Genomic DNA, 6,000 nt, shown 5'->3' with positions numbered 1-6,000 from the left:
TTTACCTAAATAAACACTAAAATAAAGCAATGAGCATCTGAAAAATTTAACAATTGTTTTAAAACAAGTTGTCGACAGCAACGTTGGCAAGTTTATCATCGCCATAACCGTTAAGCTGTAATTAAGACGGATTTTTCTATAACCAGAAGCTCCGTTTTACGTTATACTTCAACAAGTTCTCTTGAATGAATGAAAAAGAGTAACTCTATTTAGTCGGAAAATTTTAGTTGACCTTAAGTTTTCCATTGATTTATGTAACGTTTGGCATTGACAACAAAATGCCAACCTACTTTTGTTTATTGAACAATATTATATTTTCATACCAAATATTTGCTAGTTAACAAAATATCCCCCTGTGGGCATTTAAATGTTTAATTGACTAACTAAAAATATAGAAACACGCAATGCCTTTTTCAATGTGTCATGAAACGAATCTAAATAACAAAAAGGAATCAAGGACCAATATTAACAGAATGAACCAAATATCCAAAAAATGTATTTCACCGACGGATGAAATCTAATTGTTATGCATTAGGCTGTATAAGCTGCAGAGATCATCAAAATCGAGCAAAAAATAAAAAAGTTGTTCGCCGGATTCTGATAAATATGAAAATATCTGAATTTCCATTAAAATTTTAAATTTTGAAAAGATTCAGTTGCCCTGTTCCGGAACAGACAACTAAAATCCGGGTTCCGGAAAACTTATTTTAAAATACCATTAAAGTAATTGACGTGGAATAATAATTATATCCGATACCCAAACAAGCATTTTGTTGTGTTGTTTAGGGGCTTTCGTTTTAAAGCTGCGGAACCCGTATTTGAAAATCCATTTCGGTCTTAATAGATTCTTCCGAGGCATTAAGCGCTTGAGGTATGAGTGCTTTTTTCCGTTTTTTTTCGTTCTGTGTTTTATGCGAATATATTTTCGGAGCGAAAACTTAATACGTTTAATGTTCAGAACGTGTGTTTTATAAAAATTACAGACAATTTGTTTGTCTGGTTTCCAGAAATGTTTCGGAAAATTAAGTTTAAATCCTAGGATAGCCAACGTAACCTCTTTGCGAAGCATTGCACCTAGTTTTTGGAGAAAAGCAAATATTCAAAATTTTTAAATAGCCAAAATAAAAAATTCCCATCACTTCCGAAGTCGTAGTGAAAAACAATTTGTTGAGCGGTTTTCTTCCTGTTCAACATATTAACCTACTACTATATGAATTTACTACCTACAATTCACTGAATTCCTGTTTAATTTTAGTATTAAATTGGATATCTCTATAAAAATCGCTGGCTCTAATATGAACATTCTGTACGTCACTCTCAGCTGCAGGCGAGTCGGCTGTTCGGGGTTCACCACCGAACTCGAACGCAAGTCGGAATTTTCGACACTTTGAATATTCGACATTTTGCTACCATCTTTGCGCATGCGGACTCCGAACATTGACCAAGATTTGCGGCGAAAACCCGAATGAGAACACATGTGACAATGCGAACATACCCGAAGATTGAAATCTTTCCCGCGCCAACCCGAACACACTCGAACATGCAGGACAATTTAAATATTCCCATCAAAAGTGCCTTAGAGCCGGCACTACTACTACTTTCTTTTGCTAGTGCCTATCGGACAGATTTCCGGAAAATGGATATGAACTCATTTAGCAGTTCCGTAGCCCAATCGCTAGCCGGACCTCACTCCACTCGATTATTTTATATCGAGACATTGCAGAAATTATGTTTACCAGCGAGTTTTTGATACTGAGGGTCAACTGAGAAGATTAGTTCTCGAACCCTTTCAATATGAAACATTTTAAATTCGACAATTACATCTGTGTTTGGAAACTAATGGTCACTTGTTTGAACAATATTTATATATTTTTTATTTTTATGTAGTAAGTTCTTTTTAAGCAACTGGTTTAATGAATGAGTATGCCAGGTGATCTACATATTTAGCTCTTATTTCATCTTTATTATTTTTTATCAAAATATTGGAAGTTTAATACAAATTTAATATATTAAATTTCATAGAAACATTGTTATAGTCGTAATGGAAAATGCTATATAATACAAAATATAGTTTTTTCACTTACCTTATGAAAAAATAAAGTTGATGATGATTTCGCCGAAACGAAACGTCGTAGTTAAAATCTCTTAACGCTATCTTGTAGTACTCTTCAGCACGTTATTAACCCTTAAACTTTACAACTTTTTTCTAATTTAACCATCTTTGTATCCCTTATGATAGACATCCTTATCTTAGGCACACTGTATATAGTATACCTGGGCATTTCGATCAAATTCTTTCTGAGAAATATTGTCAATCATTTTTTTAGAACTTTATGTATACGTTTGACGTGGTATTTGCCTATATCCTTTATCCACGAAAGACATTTCTTGATACAACAACATTTCCAATCCCGATGCTTGAGAATTGAACGAGAGTTATTTTATCCAATTCGTTTTATACATGCAACAGTTTTCATAAATTTATAGGCAGACATATCTAAGCTAACGTCTTCGGTGGAAGTGTTCGCTTGGAAAATCGATCATCCATTCATTCAGGGATCTGCCATCGGTACAAAAAATATGTATAGAAAGCACATTCGCGAAGTAACAGTTTTATGAGAGGAGGGGATGATAAATATATCCTTTCGCAACAGGCCGCCTTTAAGATGTTTTAATAGGGTACACTTACTTATCAGCTTTCAAGATTTATACAAAAATGACTTCACTCATTAAAACTGACTGAATTGAACGTCATGGTTTTCACTGATAGAGATAGAGAGATGTGTTTTTCCGAAAATTCGTGGAGAGCAATCGAAACATTGACATTGACAGTTGACATTAGAAGGTTGCTCAGTTTTTTGGAAACATTTTATTTTTTGGTTTAATTCATTGCCTCTATTATTCAGTCAATGTTTTTATATACTTTATTATTCTGCACATTCATTGTTAAATATTTTCAAGTAAGCTCTGGAATTTTTCTAGCATTTCAAGTGATTTGTCTACAGAGGTTGTGTTTTAAATTTACAGAGGTCAAACAAAATTCGCCATACTGATAAAAAATGTTCGGAAACTAAACGTTCTATTTCTTTGCCAAGTTGCCCTACGATTATTTTATTCTTGAAAACTCAATCGACCAAAAAATTTATCTTCAGAAGAAGCAGTAAGAGCTTTAACTGAAGTTGGACTATAAGTTGAACGATTTTACGAGATAGGATCTTACTCTCAAAGACCAAGACATGGACAAATACGATGTAACGATTCAATGGATGAGCATTTTATTATACAAACTGCTCTAAGAAACAGAAAGATCACTAGTACTAGGCGAAAAAGTGAACTTAAAAAACTGTTCGCCATCATACAATATCGTCTCGAAGAATCAGAAGTTGTTTAAATGAGACTGGTTTAAGGAGCAGAAGACCGGCAAAAACAATTGCTCTCCAGAGAACACAGAGTTGGAAGTGTGTGCTAGACAAGTTATAGATAACATGAACTCTGTAGCTATTCAATTGAAGAGATGGGATATCAATTGTTCTTTTATGACATTCTGGACGGATTTGATCTAACAGTAATTTAAGATTTTGAATGTCGTATTTTGTTTTACTACAAATCACTTCACTTCCGCCAATATAGGCTCTAAAAGATCTTCCGTTTCACTAGGTTTATCCACCATCTCTATTAGTATTTATTTTTATTTATCTATTAGTATTTCATAAAACGATATTTGTCTTTCTCCCTCTGACCTTACTGATCCCGATTTACAGAGACTCAAATCTAGATCTCCTCCATCACTTCTAGCAGAAAAACTTGTATGCGGGGATTACAACTTGACGGATGAATGGAGGAAATGCTGGAAATCCTCGAAACCTGCTCAGAGAATACTTGTAACTGACCCTACAGTGTCTCTGTCGACACGGACTTGACACTGTACATCGCAGCTGAATGCCCCCTCACATCATGCAGTGGAGAATTGAGCGACTTCTACGTGGTCACTGCCTCTGTGCTGGAATACGTCAGTGGTCTAAAGTTTCAAATCTAGATTTAATATGGTCTTGTTCCTATCTGCAAATCTGTTAGTTTCTTTTTATACTTGCACCCATGTCCTCTGTCTTACTCTAAGTAAGTAAATATGTCCTCTTTATCTTCAACTTTAATTTTATTGTTGGTTATCCAGCTTGTAATTTCTTATTTTCTAAAAGTTAAACTTGCATTCTTCTCTATGAGTGAGTGAGTGATTGCTTAAAACTTTGCTGCATATTTGGCATACGTGCAATCGCTTGATGGAATAAAAGCAAATTGTAAATTGTCAACAATATAAGGAGATCTTGGCTGTGTAACAAATAGGCTGATGACTACTAACCTATCAGACACTGGCAAGCACTAACATCGATTCACTTTACTTAATTTTTCTTTTCGAAAGTAAGAAGCCCTCTGTGACGAGCTCTTTGTTATTCTATAGTGTATTGTGGATGCATGCTCGCAGAACTTCAAAGTGACATCAAACTCGTAGATATAAAAATCTGTAACAGTAATATAATAAATTCTATACAAAATATAAAAAAAATAAAATAAAATAATATAAAAAAATATATAAAAAATAAAAAAATATGTGTAATATGTCCGTCAAATCTGAAAGCGAGATCCACAAATTTGAGCCAATTATTATTTTTTTATATTATTTTACTTTTGTGAGAAAAGAATTTATTTTTTAGTTTTTTGTGAATTACCGACACACCCTGTACATTTTAATAAAATCATCAAAAATAAAAGTTTTAAACCCGTACCGCGCGTGTCTTCTGCTTGAGAATTTTTTTGATCATATTAAACTTTTTGGGGAAATGTTTTTTTTTCTCAAATTTTTGAAAGTGGGGTTTTTAAATTTTTAAAAATAGCCCACTAGAATTTCAATAAGACCGTTAGTTTTGGTTAGAGAAATCAATTATTTAATTGCTGCAGTAGAGACTTCTATTAAAATACTATCGCTGCTTGCTTTGTGAATTTAAAATATTTTTACCTCGGTGGGTACAGGAAAGTTCCGTTCGTTCAAAAATGTAATATCATTTATGACACAAAGGCGTTTAAAGGCAACGTCAGTTGTGCATTGATATTCTGTGCGGCATGAAAAGGCGGTAACATTCCTCTAAAGGAGGCAATATTGTGGAAACGTAATACTTATAAATGTCCCGGGGGTTTCAAGCATCCCAATGCTATTTATTTCCTTGAACGCGATCTACATAACGCAAAATGCACAAAAGCAATGCATTTTATTTTTTAAACTTTGCAAGTAATTTTTGGTGTGGAAAATGGAAGCTTTCCTTTTTGTTTGTACAGACCTTAATTTCCCAGTTTGACCCTTTGATAGAAGGAGAATCCTATAGATATTTAGGAACAAACCAAGTATTTACCACCAATCAGGCAGCAGCAGTAAAGGAAAGGCTTTTAAACCGAGTCAAACAGATATTGAAAACCAAACTGTACGCGGGGCACCAAACCGCATGAAGTTCTGCATGCTGGAAGCCAAGTAAGATTGTCAACAGCTCCTTATTTAAAAGGACAGTCCTTTATTTTAAAATAATATCCTTGATCTCTTGGAAATGTATCAAAAGACGGCGAATGTCCTTTAAAATAAGGAAATATAAATAAACGATTGTAAGGAACAACCAGTAATTTAAAAAACTGTCAGACTAATTACACCACATAAATTTTGTAGACTAGAATTTGTGATTTCAAAAATATTAAAGCTCTAATAACATGTCCGTTTTTCCTTCAATTAAGGATTATCTGATTGAAAAAAAAAATTTGATTCCAAACTCATTAACAGCATTTTAAATTTATTGGGTCTTTGTAAACCACTGATTTAATACAACCCCAAAAACAGAAATCCATTGGCTTTAAATCTGGACTACGTACCTGCTAATTAAGAAGTGGACGTTATTCTGCCAATCAATTTATGAGGACAGTTTAAATTAAGAAAATTTCCCACAAATCGCCTGAAAACAGGTG

The sequence above is a fragment of the Cylas formicarius genome, unplaced genomic scaffold (genome assembly GCF_029955315.1).
Source record: "Cylas formicarius isolate icCylForm1 unplaced genomic scaffold, icCylForm1.1 PGA_scaffold_6__28_contigs__length_40554024, whole genome shotgun sequence".
Lineage (NCBI taxonomy): Eukaryota > Metazoa > Arthropoda > Insecta > Coleoptera > Brentidae > Cylas > Cylas formicarius.
Note: the sequence above shows the minus strand (reverse complement) of the source record.